The following is a 13,657-nucleotide window of genomic DNA, read 5'->3' as shown; positions in this document are numbered from 1 at the left end:
ACACAATTTCAAAGAGCAGAAATGATTATCGAGGTCATAATAATACAAAAATCATGCATTGTAGATCTAGAGATGTTACTAATACAAGAATTATGAGTGAAAAACAAAGTGGTGGAATTATATTAAAGTGAGAATTTTGAACAAGTTCTTTGAAAATCTGAAATAAATAATAAAATAAATTATTCATAGCCATTGGAATTCAAAGGTTCTCAGCAATCATTTTTGGTATTTCTCATGCTGCATTCATATATGCCACCCAAATATGAAATTTCAAATATGGTATGCATGAATTAGCTGATAAAATGCCTTAAAGCAGAATATATTTCAGTATTCATGGCTAAATGATTTTGCCAAGGAAACTGACTTGATAATGCTTCATGAAAAGTGTCAGCTACTATCATGTAATTTCAAAGTCCAGCCTCAAATAGTGTCAGTATTTCAAAAGTGGAATAAAAAATATAACTTTTATATTTTAAAAAGTCATTATTTCCATTCTGTCCTTTCCTTCCCAGGATTAAGTAAAATTTAAGACTTGAAATCACAAAGAAATTATTTTTGTCATAGCTTTTTACCTATTTGTCAGTTATAAGTAATATCTGGATACAAATTCTAATGAACAAATGGGTATGTTGTGAGGAGGCAGAAATAAAAGTAACCACATGAAGGACCAAATGTAATTTAAAAATTACTCCTCATTCATTTACTGAAGAGTAAAAAGCTTATTAAAGTAAAAAATTATAGTCACAGTGGTTTAAGTCTTAAATCCATAAATTTCAGATGTATTTTATTGCATAGCTATTCTTCTAAGTGATGGGGACTGTACAGAGTTTTCAGACAGCCTCTCTTACTGTGGGCTCATCATATTCTTTTTTTTTTTTTTTTTTTTTTGGTACACGGACCTCTCACTGTTGTGGCCTCTCCCGTTGCGGAGCACAGGCTCCGGACGCGCAGGCTCAGCGGCCATGGTTCACGGGCCCAGCTGCTCCGCGGCATGTGGGATCTTCCCGGACCGGGGCACGAACCCGTGTCCCCTGCATCGGCAGGCGGACTCTCAACCACTGCGCCACCAGGGAAGCCCTCATCATATTCTTAATTGCTTTCTCTAAAAAATGAAACCAATATGTGTTAGTAAGCAGATAGGATAATTTCTAATTTAGGTCCCTAATTCCAAGACTGCCTGAAAACTAGGCAAAGAAAAATATGCTTAGGATCAGCAGATTATGATTATTTCAGCCTCAACTAACAAGGGCAGCAACAATGTAGATTAAGTCACAGATCAAAACCCAATCTCTGCAGGCTTCTTAGATTTCTCTTTTACTTCGACAAAATAGGTGCATTAATGCTAAAATGCTTCTTAATAACCAAAAATAATAAACAAAGTTATCTACTAAAATAGCTGTGTCAGAATTTTGGTTATAACAACTCCTATTTTCTGTAGAAATATGGAGTTTTTAAAGAATTTCTACACCAAGGTCTGGTAATATATTCCTAAGTAAATTGAGGCTCTAAGAAGCAAAGCTACTTTCTCAAGCAGGAACAGCCAATTAATTTCAAATAGGAAAAAAACACAGGTTTTCTTTCCTCTATAGCATGAGCTACATCATACACTGAAGGTGTAGGATAAGTAATTGAATACGGCTCCTTTTGTCAAACCCCTTCTCCTCCCCTATAATCTAAAGTATAATTCACTCTGGAATATATGACAAAATAATGGAAGAGAACACTTTACAAAGGAAACAGTCTGAGTTCCAGTTCTTGTTTGGTTGTGTGAAGCCCCAATAACCCAACCCTCCTGCTGACAAGAGCTACAAACTCTTCAAAATACAAAAAAGACAACTACATTTTGTTTTCTAAGGAGAGTTAACAAATGTAAGTAGCTATGAAGAGGAGTCAAAATATGGAAAAGTATGGGAGTGGATTTTCAGGATTTTTCCCCCCTTTGGCAATATTTGAAAGTGAACCTCAGCTGCAGAGTGATGCAGTGTAGGCAACTGAAATACCAAAAACTCAACATTTTTTCTGGCCATAGGAAACAAGGAAAGGATCATAAGTGGACTGGGAGGTGTGGGAAGATGGAAAAGAGCTAGGGAAAGAAGCCTTAACTCTGGGAATGAATCTCACACAAGTCTTAGCCTAACTGCATGGACAGGACTGACTCAAACAATGGCGTGAAGTTTTAAGAAACGAAACTGAGACTTGAGACACCATCCTCAGAAAGTGAGCTGGAACTTACACTCTAAATAGAACCAAACTGATTGACTGCTGAAAGAAAACTAAGAATGTTTTCCATAGAATTATAGCAGAATAATATATACACAGTATAAACAAAAAAAGAATTCACAATTTCACTGACATGGTCCAAAATTAATTGACATACAAGGAATTAGGAAAGGTAATCCATTCTAAGAGTAAAGACAGAAGATGCCAAACCAAGATGATATAGTTGTTTAAATGATCAGATAGTACTTTAAAGAAGCTATTACACTATGCTTCCCCAGCTTTGCAGGACGCTGCCCAGGAGGCCCACGTCTGGCTCACCCCACCCGAACGCTGAGAGGACTGGCATGGCTGTAGTCTGGGGATAGGTAAGAGCAGAAAAAAAAAGGGGCAGGGACTCACAGCAAATAGCATACTGATCTCAACAACTGGCCACAGATCCTATCGACTGCTCGTAGACTTTACCAAGAGCCCAGACCACCAACCCTGAGGAACAGCCCATCTGCAGACCCACACAGCTAGCTGACACGTGCTCCCAACAATCTGCTTTTGGCTTCTCCCTTTTGGCTGGTGCTGCAACACACCCCACAGACAAAATACATGAGCCCCGACAGATGGCACACACAGATGTTTTATGTGTTTGTAATAAATCTTTGCCTCAATTTCACAAAGACATATATTTTAATTTTTAATTAATTAATTAATTAATTTTTTTGCGGTACGCGGGCCTCTCACTGCTGTGGCCTCTCCCATTGCGTAGCACAGGCTCCGGACGTGCAGGCTCAGCGGCCATGGCTCACAGGCCCAGCCTCTCCACAGCATGTGGGATCTTCCCAGACCGGGGCATGAACCTGTGTCCCCTGCATCGGCAGGCGGACTCTCAACCACTGCGCCACCAGGGAAGCCCATATTCTTATTTTTTATTCTAGGTAATTTGTACTTTGGGTTCTTTTATTTAGGTCCATAATCCACTTTGAATAATTTCTGGGTATGTGGCAAGGTAGAAATTGATGTTTGGTTTTTTTCTATAGAGATATTTGGTTTTTCAGCACAATTTGTTGAAAAGATTTTCCTTTCCCCATTGAGTTGTACTTTTAGTTGTACCGTTAGTACTTTTGTTGAAGATAAATGTTAAATTTTGTCAAAAGCTTTTTCTACATCTAACTACTGAAATGCTCATACGGTTTTTCTCCTTTATTCTGTTATAGAGTAAATTATGTTTGTTTTTTAAACCACTTTATTGAGGCGAGATTGACATGTAAAAAGCTGTACATATTTAATGGATACAACTCAATGAGTTTGAGGATACATATATACCCATGAAACCACTACCACCATCAAAGCCATAGACACATCCATTGCCTTGTAAGGTTTCCCTCCACCTCCATTATTATTATTATTATTATTATTATTACTTAAGTGTGGTAAGAACACTTAACATAAGATCTACCCTCTTAGCAAATTTTAAGGATATCATACAGCATTGTTAGCTGTAGACAATTTATGGTAGATCTCCACATTATTTATCTTGCATAATGTGAGATATAAAATTTTAAAAATTTATATATTGGACTTCATCAAAATAAAAACTTTTACTTATAATAAAATAAATATACAAATGACTGATTGAGAGGAAATATTTGCAACACATATTTGAGACAAAGGGACTTGTATCCAGAATATATTAAAAGTTCTTAAACGTATGAACACCAAGCGGGGAAAATGGGGGCGGGGGATGGTGGTGGGATGAACTGAGAGATTGGGATTGATGTATATACACTAATATGTATAAAATAGATAACTAATAAGAGCCTGCTGTATAAAAAAACTAAATAAAATTTAAAAAAATTTTTTTTAAAAAGAAAAATACTTGAACCATTAAAAAAAAAAAAACTCTTACAACTCAATCACAATACAACTCAGTTAAAAACATTGGCAAGATTTGAACACACATTTCATAAAAGGTGTACAAATGTCCAATAACATATGAAAATATGCTTAAACATCTTTAGTCATCAGAGGATTCAACTAAAAAACACCATGATATATCACTACATACCTTAAAATGACTGTACCAGATGTTGACAAAAAATGTGGAGCAACTGTAACTATCATACACTGCTGATGGGAAAGTAACATGTTACAACTGCATTGGAAAACAGTTTGAAATTTTCCTAAATAGTTAAACATACATCTTCCAGGTGACGTAGCCATTCCATTCCTAGACACTTCCAAGAGGAAGGAAAACCTGTGCCCCAATAAAAACTTGTACATGAATGTTCATAGAAGCTTTATTTGTAATTGATAAAACCTGCAAACAATCAAATATTCATCAATAGGTTAATTAAATAAATTGTGACAAATGGGATATTATGCAGCAATACAAATAAATGAACATGCAGCAACACGGTTGAATTTGAGTGGAAGAAGCCAGACATAGAAGAGCTCATACTGTATGATTCTATTTATATAAAATTCTAAAGCCTGCTAGTAATCTGTAGAATCAGAAATCAGATAGTGATTGCTTGGGGACTGGTTGGAGGAAGGGATGGAACACAAAGAGGCTTGAGGAAATTTTGGGGTTGGTGGAATTGTTCAACATCTTGATTATGGTAACAGGTTCATGGGTGTATACATATGTCAAATTCACTGAAGTATAGACTTTAAATAATTGGTAGTTTATGTCACATTTATTATACTGCAATAATTCTGTAAAATAAAACAAAAACTAAAAAGTGAAATGAAGTAAATTGTTCATTAAAGAACAAGTTCTTTCCAAATTATCTCATTTAATTTTTCAGACAACTTTGTATGACTGTTAGATCTGGCAATACTACAGTCTTAGTGAATTTTGACACAAATTTCTCATGATCTTTTAGATAAGATAGGAAAATGTAAAACATATAGTTAGTGGATTCATTAAATAGAGGGTGTGTAATATATCACTTGCTTAATTTTATAAGATTATGATGAATTGGAAAGTGAAAGAATTAATAGGAGGAAAAAGCATACTCCCTCCATCTAGCAAATACTTTGTCCCTTTACCCTTACCCAGGCAAAATGGAAATTTATTCAGATTGGTCAGATTTCAAGGCAATAATGGTTCTATGGGAAGGAGATCACTGGACAGGTTAAGGGTAAAAATATCCATTTACCCCTGTTACTATAATTTTTTTCTAAGTATTTAGACAGGTGAGTTGACTCAGGCTGCCACTTCTGTATAGACCTAGTTGTATTGAACTCTCTCTTTTACCTCCCACTTTCAGGCAGCTCAGGAAATAAGTTCACTTGGTTATCTTCCTAACTTTGGCCCATCTTTTCTTCTCTCCCCTTCTCCCTCCCCCATCCCTCTCCCTCCCTCTTCCTCCTTCTTCTTCTTTCCTTCTCTTTTTCCCTCTTTTCCTCTCTCCCTGTCTTCCTCTTTTCCTAACACATTCTCTTCTCATCTTCATTGAAGAATAATTAAACTGATCCATTAAGACATTGAAATGCTTCATCTCCTTCCCTTATTTCTCTCCTTTTTTGTACTAAATTAGGGAGTTTGAATTTTATCCTAAAAGCTGTTAGAAACCAATGTATATTTTTTAAGAAACAGAATTACTTGATCAACTTTACAGCTTTGAAAAATCAGTCTACTTGAGAAATTATATTGGGAGAGGGTGAGAGAGGTAAGACAGAGATAAAAATATTAAAGACAGCACAACAATACAAAACCAAACATATTACAGAGATTCATTCCTGAACCAGTGAAAATAGGAAGAGATGGTTGTGAGAGCAATTAAGGAAATAGAATTTGTGCTTATTACTGATTAATTACTTTTTATATGTGTGGAGTGAGGGGTGAGCAGGGGATAAGATTGATGGTATCAGACAACATCTATGCTTCTGCCTTGAGTGACAGGGTGAATGGAAAAATAACACACAGAGAATACAGATTAACTGATGAATATAAGATGATGTATTGTGGATACATGAGTAGTGGATATGTTTAGTACAGATGAAACTTCCAAGTAGAGATATCTATGGGGCAGTTGAATATACAGGTCTGTGGTTAAGAGAGTTTTCAGCTAGAGCTAGAAACATTTAGCAAGTGGATGACAGTTGAAGCCAAGGGACAGGATGAAGTCATCTAGGGTCCCTTTAGTGAACAAGGTAAAGGGCTAAGCGTGGGAACAATAATATTGAAGGAGTGAGTAAAAGAAAAATAATCCAGAGAAAATGAAGGAAAATCTGAGAGGCAGGAAGAAAGCCAGAAAACAGATGTAACAGAAGCTCAGAGAGGTAAAATATCTGGAAGATGCAGTGGCCAACATTTTCAAATACCCATTTGGGATTACCACGTTTCGGATGAAGCAACTAAAATGTTTAATCAAGAGCGGTAAAACCACAAAATAGAAGCAGAAATAAGTGCAGTTGATTTTCTGATATTCAGACTAATCATGTATTAAATGGAGTAGATTTCTTTTCTGTGGTTTCAAAAGCCAGAACTAGAACCAATATTAGAAGGTGCAGAAAGCAAGATTTTAGCTCAACTGAAGGAAGAAAATTTCTACATTTTATGAGAATTATCTAAAAGATAAAATGGGCTGTCCCAGTGGAGGTTGTTCCTACTAGACTGATGGGTCACATGTCAGAGGTCAGAGATCCATGATTAGAGATACCATATATCTACCACCATCATCAAAAGAACTTAATATATAGCAGGTTGAATAATATGTAATTGCCAATATTTAGCCTTTTTTTTTTTTGGCCACACTGTGCAGCATGCAGAACTTCCTCAGCCAGGGATGCAACCCGTGTCCCCTTCAGTGGAAGTGTGGAATCTTAACCACTGGACCACCAGGGAAGTCCTAGCTATTTTTAACCAATAAAAAATAATAATTTTATATGGTTCAATCTAATATTTATTGAATGAAAAAAGAAATGAATAAATAAATAATGAACGATTGAATATTGGACTAGGAAGTTCTTTTGATTTTCAGTGAATAAAAATATAGTTGCTTTTAAAAAGAGAGTTCTCAAAGCATTAAGGGAAATAACAACACAAATTGATTATAAATTTTGCCAGAATCTCATGTTTTCTTCCACCTTCAGGTAGAAATTTTTGAAGGGGTCCAAAAGCAATATCTCAGCTAAATATTATGTATATATTTATTTATTTGAATAAATTTACTCAGAGATATTGAGTTGAAAAAACACTGTAAGTTTTATAAGCTGAAAAGTAAAATTATTATTATTTTACTATTGGTATTAATAACACCACAAAAGGAAAAAATGTTATCTAATAAATATACATTTGAGTCAGGAAATACAATAGAAAAATGTATATACTTTTTAATTTAAAAGGGAAAACTCTTATTTACTGATTTATCTTATATGATTCAATTTCCATTGGCTTTTATCATCCATTTATAAGAATGGATGAGAGTTGAGCTACTCTGAAGGAGAGAAATTGCTAATGTTGATTTTTTTTAATGATTCCAAACTACTATGAGTATAATTTCCTAATGCTGTCACCTGGGAGTCATAAATGTCACCACAAGTGCAATTTTTTGTTCTTATTTTGATTTCTATTGACTAAGCCTTTCCCTTTTCAGCCACTTAGTGTCACCCTATCACAACCCAAATTATAGTCTAAATTACAAATACAAAGTGCTCCTTTCCTCAGCCACAGTGGAATGCAGACTCCATGGAGCATAAATTTTTCCCCAGGGCACGCAGTAGTCAATCTTTTATTTTCTTTCACATTCCTCATTGAAGAGAATTTCTGGCAAATTTATGTGAAAGGAAAATAAATATTTTGCTTCTTTGACATTTTGGTACATTTATAGTCAATTATTTTCATCATTCTGTTAGAAATCTGGTTAATTATTAGTATGTCTAACATCTGAATAAAAACTAAGTAAACACATGATTAATTATTAATAATTTGCTGAAGTACATGTAGTCATTTTTACAAATTTAGATGTTAATCACTGCAAATACTTCACCTGCCGTTTTCTCCAGCCAGAGTCATCTTTAGATTAGATACTGATTATTGTGTCATCTTACCCCAAAATCTTCTAACCATTTTTATTTCCTGAAGGGAAAGACTTTTCTGGTCTCTTTATTCTGATATTGAAAATCTCCATGATCTGGGCCTACATTCCGGGTCCTAGCTCCATTGGAGTCCCTGGTTGCCATTCCCAACTGTATCTTACACAATTTTGACTCTCTGTACCTTAGCTAACTCTGTTATTTCTACCTGAGATGCCCTCGCACTTCAGTTTACCTCTATGCATCTTTTACAATGCACCTTGGATCTATCTTCAGTATCATCTCCCATGAAACCTGCTATGAAATAGACATAATATTTTAAACACAAAATATCCAAAGTCAGAAAGTTTTTTTTAATCATTCTCTGGTTAATATTTCATTAGTGTGGAGGAACGTTTCCTATAATCCATGTCTCTTACAGCATATTTCCTCTCATATCTCATTGTCTATAACTGGGTCACATACCATGCGTACACTAATTATTAACAAGGTGAATGAATGGACAACACAAATGTTTGAGCCATCCATGGAGTTGAGAGAAGAAAAAATGGTTCAGTAAAATCAGTATTATAAGGAAGGCAGAGTAGATTTTGGATAGTCATCATTGTTTTCATCTCTTTCCAATGCAAAAATAATTGCTCTCTCTGTAAATTCCAATTGAATTTTCTTTACACAGTTATCAGAGAAAACCTATTCCAGTCAGTCTTTAATAGACATGAGGAACATCCTTGAGATTCCACCTATTTATCCCAGTATCTGACTCACATTGGGTACCAAGAAAGTCCTGTGGAAGCAAAGCTCATTGAGTGACCATCACTGCTATTCTTATAATAACAGAATGGTGACTCTGTACTCATGTCTACAGGGCAATAAGTGGAAGTTAAAGGGAGAAGAAGAGCATTTGTATATACATAGGGCAGTCACAGTCATCTATTTAAATTCCACCTCTGTTACTTCCTAGCTGTGTGAACTTTGGCAAGTAAAGGAAGTTCCATAGCTTTAGTTTTTCCAACTGTAAATGGAATGACTTTACATGAAAATAAAGCATGGCTAGTCTTAAGTGAATCAATGTTTATAAATTGTTTAGCACAGTGACAGACACTTGATAATTAGTAGCTACAATTAGTACAATCCCTCTGGAACAGAAAGTCATGGCTATTTTGTCACTACGAAGTATGGAAATAAACTAAACCTCCTGCAGCATGTATTCTTTCTACAAACCAAATTGAACCAATTTCCATATAGATAGTTGGTCCAAGCAAGACACATTTGCCTTTTACTGTCATGACAACACAGTTAGCAAAATTGGTAAACTCTGAATTCTCCCACTACCTATTCTGGGTTTAAGACAACAAAAAGTTCAAAAGTCTTTTTTGATTATTCTTTTGAAAGAAACATTGACTCTATTTTTATGTGAAAGGAAGAAAATCAGGCACTCCAAAATGAAAGTAAGGAGGGAAGGAATGTGAGATAGAAAAAAAAAGTTAAGAATATTTATCCCTCACATTCACAAAGGTTTGAGGAATGTTTTATAAAAACAAAATTGGAAGTTAGAATCCTAAATTTTTAATATTTGACAAAAAAAATTCCACTGAAATTTGTGAAAGGCACCAAGAGGTAGAGTTTAATATCTGTCACATTATATTCAGAGCAATAAACTCAGCTATTTAACAACTGCAATGTTAATCCAATGGTTTTTTAAAACACAAACAGAATTTGCAATTTTCAGGAATTCAGTAATGTTACCAGTTAACAAAACAACTCTTACTCACATCTAACCTGAGCAAGGTTTGTCAATTATTACCATAAACAGTGGCATTTACAGCAAATGTTTAACTCTAAGTTATGTCAAAGCACTCTTCAGAGTGATAGAACTTGTGTTAAATCTGCAAAGGACTACACTTAATGGTCCATTTCAGACATGGCCTCTTAGTTGTTGGTACAATCTAGTAATGAGTGTAGAACAAACCAATGTCAAGTTTTTCCATTCAAAAAGCTGTAGAGACTCTATCTCTCCAAGGTGATCCTAGATTCATCTGACTACTGTGCCTTTTTATCAATTCTGATTCTCTTCCTCCCGCTGCATTTTTTTTCCTGGTTGACACCTTCTTATACTCATGTAAGAGTAGTGTGGTCAGTAAAATCCGAGCAAAAGTGACCTTAAATTTGTGCTTATTTTTTCCCTCTCATACAATCTGGAAGATACCTTCACTGTAGAAGAATGCCTGGACCCCTGCTCCCACAAGGAACTTGTTCTCTATAGAGTCAGCCAGCTGTCTGAGATGTTCTTTAGCCAGACTCTAAGCTAGCTCATTCACTCATACCTCAATTAATCAATTAATTCTTCTATTCAACAAATCTTTATTGAGTACTTAGTACGTGAAAGGCACTGTTTTAGGTACTGGAGATACACAGTGAACCAAATAGACAAAACTTCCTTTCCTCATAACGCTTTTATTCCAGAAAGGGGAGAAAATAATAAATAAATGTCATAAATGTAGTATGACAAATAGGCATTTCACAAAATTTTTTTGAAAACATAAATCACACAAAGAGAGTAGGGAGTGTTGGCCGGGAAGGAGGTTGTAATACCAAATATAGAGGTCAGAAAAAGCATCACTGAGAATGTGGCATTTGAGCAAAGAGCTTAAGGAGGTGAAGGAGTAAGTCACATGGATAAATGAGGGAGGTGCCTTGCAGGCTGAGGGAAGAGTGAATGCAAAGGCCCAGAGGTAGGAGAATGCCTGGGAAGTTCAAGGAAAAGCAAGGACTTCAGAGTGCTGGGAACAGAGTGAGCCAAAGGAGACCAGTAGAACATGAGGCCAGAAAGGGAAGAGAGAACAGACCTTGTGAGGCTTTGTAACCCATTGTAAGGACTTCCTTTCTTCACTCTGAGGAAAATTAGAAGCCACTGAGAGTTTTGTGAATAGGAGTGTTAGGATCTAACTTATAGTTAAGAACATCATGTGGTTGCTGTATTGAGAGTTGACTGTGGGCAGGCAAGTGTAAAAACAGAAGGACTGACGGGAAGCTATTGAAATAATTTAGGCAACAAATGATGAGGATTGGCAATTAATTCAGATGAAAAGTTGCTGGTGGGGGCTTCCCTGGTGGCTCAGGGGTTGAGAGTCCGCCTGCCAATGCAGGGGACGCGGGTTCGTGCCCCAGTCTGGAAAGATCCCACATGCGGCGGAGCGGCTGGGCCCGTGGGCCATGGCCGCTGAGCCTGCGCGTCCGGAGCCTGTGCTCCGCAACGGGAAAGGCTACAACAGTGAGAGGCCCGCGTACCGAAAAAAAAAGTTGCTGGTGGAGGTAATGAAAAGTGTTGCGTTCTGTATGTACCTTGAGAGTAGAGACTACAATATTTGCTGATTGATTGGAGATTGTATATGAAAGAGAGAACTCAAAAATATTTACCAGTCTCTTTGGACTGAGCAACCAAAAGGAAAGAGTTACAACGCACTCATCCAGGGAAGATCTGTGGGAATAAGGGTAAGGGGAGATGGGGGAAATGAGAAGATAGATTTGTAGCAAGTTTATTTGCAGAAGTATAGTAAACACCAAATGGTGACATCGAGTAGGCAGTTGGTTATGAGTTCAGGGAAGAGATCTGGATTGGACATGTGAGTTTTGGAGTTGTCAGTTTATGAATGATAGTGTACGAGATTAAATGAGATTTTCAGAAGTGTGAATGTGTATAGAAAAGTAAAAGGTCTGAGGTTCAGCCTTAGGACACCCCTAACATGTCAAGTTTGGGGAAATGAGGGGAAATCAGCAAATAAGACAGAGAGAAGCAGTCACTGGAGTGCGAGGCAAATCAGGAAATGTATTGTTTTGGAAGCAAGGTGAAGAAGTGTTTAAAGGAGGAAGAAGTGATTACCTAAGTGAAATGCTACCAATTAGGTCAAGTAAGATGAAGACTGAAAATCAACCACTGATTGATCAATGGTTGTGTGATCAATATTTCTCTTCACTGGGGAGAAGAAGCAAATGATGAAACTGGTCAACCAAATATGCTTCCTCATTTAATGTCCTCCTTGTATAACCCTGACTCCCATAGCTTCCATGAACTGAACTAATTTTGGAATTCTTTATTTTATTTTATTATGCTCCAGTAATTAGTTCCTTATCTCTGTGCCTTATCTGATTCCATGTTGATATTTTCAAGTTGATCTTTTTTAAAAAATTACATGAACTGGGGCTTCCCTGATGGGGCAGTGGTAGAGAATCTGCCTGCCAGTGCAGGGGACACGGGTTCGAGCCCTGGTCTGGGAGGATCTCACATGTCGCGGAGCAACTAGGCCCGTGAGCCACAACTACTGAGCCTCCGCGTCTGGAGCCTGTGCTCCGCAACAAGAGAGGCCACGATACTGAGAGGCCCGCGCACCGCGATGAAGAGTGGCCCCCCCTTGCTGCAACTAGAGAAAGCCCTCACACAGAAACGAAGACCCAACACAGCAAAAATAAATTAATTAATTAATAAACTCCTACCCCCAACATATTCTTTAAAAAAAAAAAATTACGTGAAGGAGATAAGTCAATATTACTCTCACAGTTTTGCAGAAAACACAGTTTTTAGAGAAGATAAACATTTCATTGTCACTCTTCTGGTTAGTGGCAAAGTGACAACTCAGCCCAGGCCTTCTGATCCTGCTCCTTTAACTTCCATAAAGAGAGTGGCTGATGCTTTCTTGCTTATTCTTTGGACCTTCCTTTATGCATTGCCCACTTCTATTCATACCTTCTATTTATTCTTATTAATCCCTTGAATTTTGGTCCTTAGATTTTTTTTTTTTTGAACAGGTGCATTCCATGACCTTTAAGGACAAACAGCAATATGACTTTAGAGCTTCAGGGAATTTGAACTTCTGCCAGGCTCCGAATCCAGAGAATAGTTTCGTATGCTCTTGCTCTCATGTCCCTCCTTCCCTGTAGGATTTACTTCCTTTTAGCATAGGCAAAAGGCTGGGTAAATGACCAGCACTGTATTATTGAACATATATCTGCCCATTCTCTTGTTACAAAGAATTATAGGTCCAACATCCAAATATTCAATAAATCTTGCGAGTGTAATCTCATATACCGTCACAGTACACATCCTCTTTCTTCTTCTTCTTTTTCTTCTTGATTCTTTCCAAGAGTTTTGCTTCTTTCCACCCTTACATCCAAACATAAGGAGTCCATAGAATCTTAGTGACATAAGAGATCGTATTGTTATGGATAGCAGTCATCCATCTTCAGCTTGAATTCCTAGGGATGTTCACTCACTACCACAAGTCCGTGCACATAAGCACATAGTTGAACAAAATCATTAGATTAATCACAACTTTTAAATGTTAAAACATAAAGTACAGAGATCATGCAGTTGGTAGATTGTATCAATTTCCTGCTTGTGATATTGTAC

This window comes from Orcinus orca, chromosome 5, assembly GCF_937001465.1.
Source record: "Orcinus orca chromosome 5, mOrcOrc1.1, whole genome shotgun sequence".
NCBI lineage: Eukaryota > Metazoa > Chordata > Mammalia > Artiodactyla > Delphinidae > Orcinus > Orcinus orca.
This window is presented reverse-complemented; position numbering follows the sequence as displayed.